Here is a 12,163-nt window from a genome sequence, read left to right as displayed (position 1 = left end):
ATGAGGCAGGTAAATCCGTCTACAGCCACTATATCTCTAAAATCTGGAACTCCCTTCCTGGCCATATAACAAGTAACAACTCCTCAACCCAATTCAAGAAACTACTCAAAACTCACTTCCTGAATAACAGACTATGCTCCTGTACTACCCCTGGCTAGTACTTCAGTATTTTTCCTATTATCAACTAGATTCACAGTTTAGCTACAGACATTTATTGTCCATAAGTTCAGATGTACAGCCTCATCTTAGACAGGAAGACTAATTGTACATCCAATTTCTCTAGAGGTGTAAGAAATGTGTCTCATGTATGTTGTCAAATGTGCCTTTTTGTAATAATTATTGTCTTATCTGTTAACTATAAAATTGCTATCTCTTGGAGATTTTCTTCCCGGGCCTCCACTGAAAATGGACTTCTATCCAGTTGGACTCTCCCGGTTAACAAATGTAAAATAAAATAAATATGTATGTGAGTAAAGGAAAGGTATTAGGTCCCTAGGTGGTCAGTGAATGTGCTATGTATTGTCTTTTAGCAAAAGCAAGGGCATACTGAGCACGCCTACATCTGCCCCCAGCCAAAGCAGCTGTTGGTTCCCCCTCTAAGTCCACCTATGACCATGGCTGTGGTGGCCTAGGCATTGGTGGGGGATGTATGGCCCTTCCCCTTGCTGATCCTGGTACAGCTGTTTCAGCAGGATCAGATTGTGGAGCACAACACACACTGTGAATATTTGTATACATGTGCATGGATTATACTGTAGTGCTCCATCAGATATGTCTAGGCACCAGAACACTGACTTCAGCACCCAAAACACATGCTCTATGATGTTTTTGGTTTGTGTGTGTGTGCCTCATTATAGCTTTCTTCCTTGGGTGTGCATGCACTTCTGATGGGTGTCATCAGCTATGGTTTCAGTGCATAGCCAGCATCCCCCAGTAAATGGCCCTGTGGGATGTCTCTCTTAGCAAACATCTGATACAGCGTGTGCCAGATATGTGAGTCATGATAACTGCCATGGTTGCCAGCACACACATTCAAGATAATTCCCTGGGCATTACACATGACTTGGCAGTTGATAGAGTGATATCAATTGTGGTTCATGTAGATTCTATCCTGCTCACTAGGTGGTGGCTTAATGTGTACATGAGTGCAATGTATGGCACCCAGCACTTCAGGATGATATGCTAGCTGGTAAAACTGCTACATATTGCTGGCCATCTCCTCAGAACAACAGGGAACACATATGTGCTCACTGCCATGTATTAGTATAGCATCCAGGAATTGGTGTAAGATTCTGGATGCTGCTGCCTGTGACACACCCATCATGTCCCCAGTTGGTCTTTGAAAGGTTCCTGTAGCTAATGTTCTAAGGGATACACATACCTTAGTTTCCACTGGGATGGGTTCCCCTTGGTTGTCTCTGGCTCTGAGTTGAGGGTGGTAGAGCTCACAGAGTTCTTGTAATGTGTCCTTAGCGACCCTCTAGCACTCTACAATCTCCAGATTATTTAGTATCTGAAAAGTTACCCTGAACACTGCTCTCCTTCTCAGCCTAGGTTTATTGTCACCAGCTCCAGCAGCATTGGCTTCAACTTATAGCACATACATATGGAGCAAATCTGCAGCAGCCCCTAGCATTGTGTCCCTTTACAATTTCCTTTCCTCTACTTAAGTGGTATTGAAATATTCAGGAAAAAACAGAATGGAGGCTACATGGATGTTTTATACCTATTTGAATATCTCAGCAGTGTTGGATTGGTTGATTGGTTGATTAGCATGCAAGTCAGCTGCTTATTCTGTCAGCTGCATCTATGAAACACAAAGACAGATGCAATCCATTAATAATCTACACCGTTATAAAAAGGCAAATTTGCATCTAGCCAAGCTGATGGTGAGGATAGTTGTATATGTGTGGAAGTCTTTTTCCTCAGGATATATCTATACAGAGGAGTACTGAACTTCAGCAGGTATGCTTCCACTTTGTCACCTACATACTGCATATGCTGGAATGTATTTAAGAATAGTGTGAAGCAAAGGCTTTTACACTTTTATCTGTATGCATTAGTTAGAAGTATACTGATGGCATGGGCTTGTTTGTCAAGCCATTTCAGAGGTACGCATGATTGTCAGCACATGAAAATAGAATGCTGTGTGATATATATGTACAAATGTGTCAGGGACAGGTCCTTTGGTAGCACTTTTAGCATTTTAAAGAGAATTTCTTTTAGCAAAATATGCCATTTGCCTGTTCTTTTGTGGGGGGGTGGGGTGCAAGGATGAGTTACTGTTATGGCACAAACAAGAATGAACTGTTCTTTTAGGGGGGGAGCAAAGGCAAATTACTGTTATGACACAAACAAGGATATGTTTCTCTTGTTACTCTCCTTGTTTTGCATCCTGCCTGTTGTTAGTATGTCACATCTGTAGTATGTTTTATATTTCTCTAATGGGTAATACTGAATGGCTACCTTTTCTGCTCAATCTGCAAACAGTTATTTTGTAGTGATGTGATACATATGTGTATTATACTTCTGTTGTCTTTATGGACACCTACAAGTATGTCACTCAGGCATGTCATTCCATAAGGATCCCCTTCACTGAAGCTGAAAATCAAGTCATAGTTGATAGGTGTCCATGGCAGAACATATGAACAGGAGCTCCACAGGGCCACTGACATGATAACATCTGCAAGGAAGTGAGCAGCTGAAGGGGGTCATGACCAAATGGTTACTGGGGGAGGGCCCACTAGGGAATGACCATTAACCCCCAATGAACAGTTCCTGGCCTGTCTAAGAGATCCAGACAGCTCCCAGTAGAGTGCAGTGCAGCATGTCCTGGATGTGGGCATAACACCTACCAAGACAGCAAGCACATCCCAGGAGGAGCTTTCAGGTAAGCTTTGATATCTCAACAACTGAATACTGTTGTATAGTAAAACAATTAAAATTATTAAGTTAATTCTGTGTCAACATGTCTTGGTTTTTTTTGGAGGGGGGAGTGAAGATTGCTACAGTTATATGCTTAGTTTGGAGTTGTCAGCCACTTTCTTGTTCAAAGTACTGCAAATGCATATATACAGAGGTAAATGTATTACCCCCTGTGTTACTGTTAATTGTGATAGTGTTGCCCTTACCTCTTGCTTAACTTCTTCCTGGATTGTCTGGAGTGCAGCACAGTACATCGTCTGCACTTCTGCAGATGGTATGCCAAATATTTTGCTGTCAGTAGCAAGTTAAAGAAATATTGTAGCTTGTGATTTTGATCGCAGGCCTGTTGTGTATATTGTTGTACTGTCTGTAATAGTGGCAGCACCATTAGTTTGTTAACATATATTGCACAATAGTAGTGCAGATATTAATGCATTTCTGTGTTTCATGTTTTTTATCACAGGTTATCATGACACTGGGCCTTGTGCCACCTGATGTCAGTGGATCTGCAGACTCTGATGATGATGGTGGCCAAACTGAGGCATAGTCGGGGGTACACCGGTTGAATCTGACACAGAGGTTGCATACAGCCATCCCCTGCATTCCACTGGACACCGCCAAAAGGGCTAGACCTACCCAGTTCACTAATCCCACATATATTGGATAGGTGGAGGGTGTGGACATTGATCAGGGAAGTGTGGCTACTGTGGCTTCAGTTCCTGTTTAGTCTGTCCATAGCCAAAGTGTGGGCAAGTTGCCACACAGGAAGATTGATAGGAGTGTTTGGAGGGGGCCTGCTGTACCTACTACACCTGGTGTAGGTGTCACCTCCTGTGCCACTCAATGTATGTGTAGGGCCATCATGGAGGCACAGGCACATTCCCATATGTGCTGCAGACATATGCTCAGTGTTGTGGATGTGGCACAGTCTGACATGTGTGACTGCCTCCACCGTGTTGCTGATTCACTGAGTCAAATGAATGACACGTTGGAATGAGAGGTGTCTGCAATGAACCGAGAGGTGTCTGTCATGGAACAAGCAGTGTCTGTGATGGAACATCTGGGAGGGTAACCATCCTCATGGGGATAAATCAGCTATATCATCTGATGTCTGCCAATGTGGCAGTGACCGATCACACTCCCATAGTGTTAGTAGTTCTACTGAACTGTCAGTAAGTCTGCTGTCCTCACCCAGATGTAGGAGGACATGGGGTCATGGTCCTGGGCATCCCTATGTAGGGAGCTTGTCCAGCAAACATCAGTCACATTTGGTTAGGAGCACTGCATCCCGTGGACATGGATGTGCCAGTGCAACTCCTGCCAGAGCAAGTTCTCATGGTTGGGGATGACAAAAAATAAGTACCACCTCTGCCATGCATGGCTCACACCTGTCCAACAGACCAAGATGTAGAGCTAGCACAGAGCTTGGATGTGTTCATGCAGACACTCACACACAAGCTTCACCTGAAGGACCCCTACAGGCACACACACAACAGTTACTCAGTTTGTCTCACTGGCCATTTGTTGTTTTATTCCAATGTCTGCCTTGTTCTCCTTTCTACTCACACACACTTACCAACCTTCTGTGTCAGCCTAAGCTTCCTGCCCCTAACCCACAACACCCTGTGCAAGTGATGATAACTGCACCGGTTTACTATCAAAATGTTGAAATTAATTTAGTCTAACATTCATATGATCGACCCATATGGTCAACATATGAATATTAAGTAGTTCATTTTGTCCACAGGAAGTGCATGCAAATTACCTGTCGACATTATGCTGCAAACAGGGCAAGGATTTTCCCTTGTCTGCACTATTGTGCAATCGCAGTGTTGTAATATATAGATAGCAGGGGGTGTGGGGGTGCAGGGGGGCACAGCCCCCCTGCAAAAACACTAGTGTTACTTTGCAGGTGTTTTTCGACCATTTAAATTTAGATATCTTTTTTTCGGTATTTTGAACATTCGGTGTAATGACATTCGACATTATGAACGTCAACCATGTGAATTTCAACATTTTTATAGTAAACCAAATGTGCCATATCCCTGTTTTCTGTCTTTTGGATTCATGGATACAAAAGTTGTGTCTGATGCTCACAGTGCATAGCTAACTTCGTGCTTAGTATATCTGCATTTGTGTTATTCAACTGGTCATTGTACCTTTGACTTTTATTGGCCTTTGAAAGCTAGACAGTTGATAGCATCCACATTTAACAATGTTATAGTGAATGGTCTTGTAAGGGTGCTGATGGCAGAAACTGCAATGTGTATCATTACTTTCTTACTTCTCTCTTTAATGATCTTCCAGGACAAAAATATGGTGCATATCATATGTCATGCCATCATATACAGATCTTAGGATTGCATGATAGCACTGTAGTCAAACCTCATTAGAACAGTAGTACAGTATAATGTTCTCTTTTGCATGTACCTCTATAGACACATGCAGCAGCTAGAGAGACCATAGGGCTTTTTCAGGAAGAAAACACAGGGCCTACAATCCATGGCTTGATGTATGTGAATAGATTAAAACCCATGTCACTGTCGTCTGTCTGGTATAGGATGAGGTGATGTCTGCCTGGCCTCAAGGCCAGTGTCTGACCATGCCCTGGTGGGATGACTGCATATACAGACATCTGATATAGCTAATGACATCAGCAGTGTCTGTCGAGAATATGGTAATAACAGTGACACACATGCTGTGGTAAAAGGCATTCTGTGATATCATGCAAGAGCACACACAGTTGACTGCAGTGAGAATAGAACCCCTACATATCTAAGTACACAGACTACAGAACACAGTATGCACCACTACACAAGTCAGACTTTTGTAAGACTGCAGCTGAACTTACAGAACATGACATCAGCAGCCCATGTTTGTGACAAGATGTTGGCAGGCCTGCATAAGTTTATAGCTTCATAGGTTCACTACTGTTCATAGGTTCATAGGTTCATTGGCAGTTACTAGGATAATGGTCCTAGGGCCTTGTCAAGCTTACAAAGTTGTAACATTGTTCCCTTATAGACCAAGATACATAGTCCATAATTGCAGATCCATGATCAGCACTGGTTGACTCTGTCTAAGGGTGACATAGGTGAAACCCCCTGGGGAAAATCTACAATTTCCCATCAGATTGTCCCAGTTATGCTTAAATAAGGTAATTGATTAGCTCAGTTTCATGTGAATTGTGAGTTTGTTCCATAGGAGTTGCAATCTCTGGGAGACATATCTGTCTCTCCAGCATGTCCTGTTGATGTTGCAGGCTAGGTTAAGGTCCCTAGAGTGAGTGGGTCTTGTCTCATGTGATTTCCAGAGGTGCAGCATTTCCATTAAAGCAGGGTTCGACACTGCTCTGTAGGCCAGCTACAAGTTGACTGTCAGCAGTCTGTATGATACAGAGTACAGTGACAGGGCCTTCAGTCTGTCCATGCAACTAATGTGTTGGAAGTCCATGGATTATCTTATTAAGAAACCTCTGAGGTCTCTCCATTTGCTGCTGGTGTCTGGTGAAGTATATGCAAGAGGGAGCATTGTACTGTATTATTGGTCGGATGAGGGATGAGTACAGTGGAGTTATAACATCTTAGTCTTGGATGCGGCACCCTCACTTATGAGGTGTGCAATCTAAAGGACCTTCATTACCATTGAGGACACATGATGATCAAATGTGAGGTTGCCATAAACCTGCATTACCAAACCTCTCACCATTGGATTAGAATATAGTGGGTATTATTGATAGTGTAATTTGCATTGAGTTCTCCTTTGCTGAAAGAGATAATAGTGCATTATTATGGGTCAACTTTAAGTCTGTGGCTTTGGCAATGATCATTTATGTATGTAAGCACATTTTTGTAGTATGTTGACATTGTTTGTGGATTCAATGATTGCACCCAGTTTGCAGTTGTCAGCAAGCATGTTGAGCCACAGACCGTTTTTTTTTCACCTGATTTTGTGAGGAATACATTCCAAACAGTAGGGGACCCAACACATATCCTCATGGGACCCCACTGGTAACAGGTCATCTGTTAGAGATGGAATCCCCACCTATGACTGCATGTGTTCTGTTGGTGAGCCATTTGGCTACCCATCTAATGATGTATGAGTTAATCCCCAGGTGGGTGAGTTCCACAATGATGCCTCAGTGGGGGATTGTGTCAAAGCCCTTGAGCAAGTTGAGATAGTCAGTATGTACTGATTTGCCTTCATCTATGGCTTTGGTGGCACTCTTGAAGAATTCCACTAGGTTTAACAGGCATGATTTGCCCTTGATGAAGCCAAAGTGGGTCGGGTTTGAAGGTCACAAATGTCCTTCTTGATAAGGTTCAAGATGATTCTCTCAATGGCCTTTCAGACAAGGCTGGTATGGCTTATGGGTGTATAGTTCCCTGGGTTGGTTGAGGGACCCCCTCTGTGCAAGGGTGTTACAGTTGCTGCTTTCTCCTCTTCCGGGACAAAGCCAGGACTTAGACGGTGGCTGAAGAGAGTACCCAATGGTTCTGCTAACTTTTGCTTCTGTCTGTTTAGTAAGCAGCCTGGGATGTTATCTGGTCCTATAAAGGCTGTGTTTATGGGATTGACGAGTGTGGTAATGACCAATTATTTGGAGATAATAAGCAGAGAACTGTTTGATCGGTAGAAACAGGAGAGTAAAATTGTTGCCAAACCTGTCTACTAACAGGTTAGCTATGTCCTAAGGTTTAGTATGAGTGGTACCATCCATCCTGAATATGGTGCAAAGCTTGGCCTTCCCTTTTACATTACAGACATAGCTGAAAAATGCCTTGTGATTATCATTAGTTATGGATACTAATTTAGTTTTGTAATTAGCTTTAGAGGACTTTACAGGATGTCTAATTTGCTTGCTCAAGGCAAGACGAGTGTTCTTCTGCTGAGACCTTTTCCTTTAATTCCTAAACATCAGGTTATTTCTCTGTTGTGTAATCTATTTATGGTAGATGTCCACCAAGGTAGCTGTTTTTTTTCATGGGCAAGTTTTAATCTGTTCTGTAAAACTAAGTCTATACACTAGTAAAGGTGTTTATACAGGACAGTTCCATCTAGGAGTCTTTACTGTCAGTGGTAGCAGTAGATTTGAAACTTTATATTCCATCACTTAGGAGGCCATAGTTTGCTTTGCAGAGATGTTTTCTACCTTCTGGATGCTGTGGAGGGGGGGGGGGTCAGGTATGATTCTTATCTGGGAGGGTCTCACACATGGGGTGGTGCAGTGATCTCCTCATGTTGGTGAGTTTTAGGTCAAGGACATTTGAGCCTATTGAGGGATGCAGACTAATTATCCCAAAGCATTCATGTTTACAAAGTGCAGGAACCTTAGGGTGAGTGTGATTGAGCTCATATATGTATCTTAGTCAATGGAATGATAGTTAAAGTTACCCATGCCTACGGTGTTTGGCTGTATTTTGAGTGAGTCATGTAGGTCCAGGAAGGCACTGTGTAGCTTCATGGTTCATGCTGATGGACCTGTAGCTAACAGTAATGTGGAGGGGGGGTTCTCCTACAGTTAGTTGGACTTGTAGTAAATCTAGAGAGTCGTACTGCTGAAACGGTCTTGAGGTGTAGTCGTATTTTATGAAGATGGATGCACATCCTCCTTTGGTTCTTTCACATTCATTTTGTGGCCTGAATGCATGGAAGGCATTATAGCCTTTAATGGCCAGAATACTCTCTGTGGCCCTAAACCATGTCTCTGTGACTGCACAAATATCAAGCACAACGAAAACGTTGAGGTAAAAAACACACACCTTTATCAAACACAAAGCTTTCAGGTACAAGACCCTTTCTCAATGATAGACACAGGTACATTAAAATCAGACATTAAATACACAGGTACATTAAAATCAGACATTAAATACACGCCCAATACATCACGTGACCCGCAGCCATGGGCATGTGACTAATGCATTAAAATAATTACATTACTTATAATTTTAAAACATAAACAAGTAAAATTAGATAAAATTCATACATACATATATTTGCTTACTTTTGTGTACTTATATTTACATGCACACATATATACGCAAATGCATTACCTATGTTATTTTAACTTAGTGTGTTGTATTTTTATTAGAACAGGTTTTAAGGAAACATCAAAATTTAATCCAGGGATATATTAGCTGCTAGCCTTACTATCCACTCGTATTCTTTATTATCTAAAGGATTACATAAGTCCCTTCCCCTGATAGAGCTAACAACACATTCTATTACTCTAAACTTGAAACTGTGTGTAGAGCCACAATTTAAAATATGCTTAGATAGAGCATTAGTCTCCACTCCCTCCTTATACTTGATTTATGCTCTATGATGCGTTCCTTAAGTTTTCTAGTCGTCTTGCCGACATAGAAACAAGCGCATGCCTCACACGTTGCCAAATAGACAATGTTACTTGTCATACAAGTTGCATGACACTGAAAAGTAAATATCTTCTTAGTGACAGGATGAACAAAACTACTACCACATTCTGAAGAATCAGCTTTCTGTTTGTATATATCACTACAGCAACTACAATTATAACAACTAAAGGTGCCATTACCTAGTCCATTAAGGGAAGTAGCATTCACATATTCAAAATCTTTGTAAGCTAGAACATTCTTAATAGTCCTCATATTTCTGTATGTGAACAAAGGAATTTCACCTACAACTAATCTAATATCTTCCTGAGCTAATAGCACCTTCCAATATTTCCTTATTATAGTTCTGACTGCATATGAAAGAGAATTGTAAGACATAATAAATCTTACATTAACCTTTTTATTTAATTTGTCCATTGGGGCAACAACATCTGTACTTGTATTCAAAATACAGATGAATACATGGAATACCTATTAGATACTACATGTTCTCTAGCTTCTACCAGCATACCTTCTGGATAGCCACTTCTTCTAAAGTCTCCACATGCCTCATCAATTTGTTGTAAACACTTAACGTTATCAGTGTTTAACCTACTAACTCTTGCCAGTTGCCCCCTACTATACCCCTAAAAATATAGTGCATGCATACTAGACATGCAAATATCTTCATGATGAAACTTCCTTCTTAAAAACAGAAGTGTTAATAACATTGTTCTCCTTAGTTAAAGAAATATCCAGAAAATTGACAAATGTCTTAGAATAATCAGCCTTAAAGTGTAAAAAGGAAGTAGTATTATTCAAATATATAATATAGTCTTGTAACTCACTGGATGTTCCTTTCCATAAAAGAAAGCAATCATCTACGAATCTCTGATATAAAACTATATTTTCATTCAAAAAGGTAGTTCCATTACCAACATAAGACTTCTCCCATTCATAGAGAACAATATTTGCATATGTATTTGCTACCGGGGTTCCCATAGCCACCCCCATTTGCTGCAAATAATATTCCTTATTGAATATAAAGATATTATTTTTTAAAACTATATCCAACAACATGCAAATGTTCTCTGTGTGCCTAACAGTAAAAGTGGAAGAGTGACTTAAAAATTCCCTTATTGAATTGATGCCATATTCATTTGGTATGACAGTAAATAATGAAGTAATATCTAACACAACCATGTATATATTCTGACAATTCATGTTAGATTGCTTAACATTTAAATACCATGTTCTAAGTTTAATAAGAAAATCAGTGCTGTCTTTAAGTACAGTTTCACATTTACCCAAAAGTGGATGTTCTTCGTCTACCATTGCTGCAGTCCTAACATATGGGTATTCCGCTGTCCACCATCGGCCCGAATACCAAAGGGCTAGAATCTGGCGTCGGTCATGGCGCTAGAGGCTGACATCAGTATGTGCCAGTATAAATGCGCATGACCGACGCCATACCCTCAGTCTTTCTTGCCGCGTGGTCCTAAGCAGAAGCAGTGTTTGCAAGTGCCGTTCGGCTTTCTGGAATTGTCGGTTTTCGAGTTTCAGACCGGAGGCCAAGCTGGGCTGAGTACCCCGTTGGGGACACTTTTGTCTTTTTCTTGCCTCAGTATTACCGGATGTCAGAAAACGTTAATACCTGTATTTCTTGTGGGAAACAGATTCCTCATAGGGATTACCATTTACTCTGTATTCCTTGTTTAGGGCCTGAGCACGGCGTTGTTGGGTGTCGCTTTTGTGCTGCCTTTGATAAGCGCACTATTACACGTCGCTTGGACTGTGCTAGGCTAGTGTTTGGTAAATGGTGCAATTATAACATGCCGTCGGATTCTCCGCCCAGTTCGGCTAAAGAACGCAAAGAGTAATCCTTTGCGGTCCAAACAAGATGAGTCCATTGCGGACGCCGGTTCGGTAGAGCCACCGACTACTTCAACGGCTCCTTCTGACAGTTTAGCGGAGTCTCCAGGGGAGCCTTTGCTACTTCAGGAAGTGGCTTCTCCTGTTGTAGGCCAGGCTGAAGGGGCTTCTCATGTGTCAGTGGTTCCCTCCCCTCACAGAGTTTCTAGGCCTCCCCCTTCTCATAGTAAAAGCCTTTCTAAATCTAAATCTGCCCCTGCTGGTGTCTGTCCACAGGGTCCAGCTCCTAGAAAGCACATGTTAAAGGTGGCGCAGGATTTGATTACTTTAATTAGGGGTTCTATGCCTCCCCCTGAGAAAAGGCCCAGGGTAGAGCCAGGGATAGAGGGTCTGGATCAGTCTTCCAATGACTCTGATTCTTCTGTGGAAGAGCCCCAGGATTTCCCTCCCTACTCTGATTCAGAGGCTGAGGATTCTCCTCCCTCTGCGTCCCCTCCTGAAGATTTTTCTTTTTCTGAAACCTTGCATTCCATGTGGGAGCATTTTACATGGGAAGGCCAGGATTATTCTGATTCTCGTAAAAGGCTTAGAGAATTCTTGTTTTTGCCTCAGCATAGGCCTTTGGCTATTCCCCCTGTATTGGATGTTGTTCAGGATGTTTTTTCTGAGGCTTCTCTTAACCCTGACTCTTTGCCTCCTGCCCCTGCTAAACCAGATAGATACTGCAGGGTACCGGAAGCTCACTAGTATTTATACAAGGGTCCTAGGGCTGACCCAGACACCATTGCTCAAGGCCCCAAGGGTGTCAGGGCTGCTGTGGTTAAGAATCCAGTTCCTTTGGACAAGGATGCTAGAGCTCTGGATAGGTGGGGTAAGAAGTTGTATTCTTCTTCCACTTTAGCTATGAGGGCTTTACATTGTCAAAATTATTTGCTGGGCCAATTGAAATGTAAAGTTGATGCTTTCTCTGAAGGTATTGAATGTAAAGAGCTTCAGGATTTAGTGCATGTTTCAGA

This window comes from Protopterus annectens, chromosome 5.part1 (genome assembly GCF_019279795.1).
Source record: "Protopterus annectens isolate FY-2018-M chromosome 5.part1, PAN1.0, whole genome shotgun sequence".
NCBI classification, from domain to species: domain Eukaryota; kingdom Metazoa; phylum Chordata; order Ceratodontiformes; family Protopteridae; genus Protopterus; species Protopterus annectens.
This window is presented reverse-complemented; position numbering follows the sequence as displayed.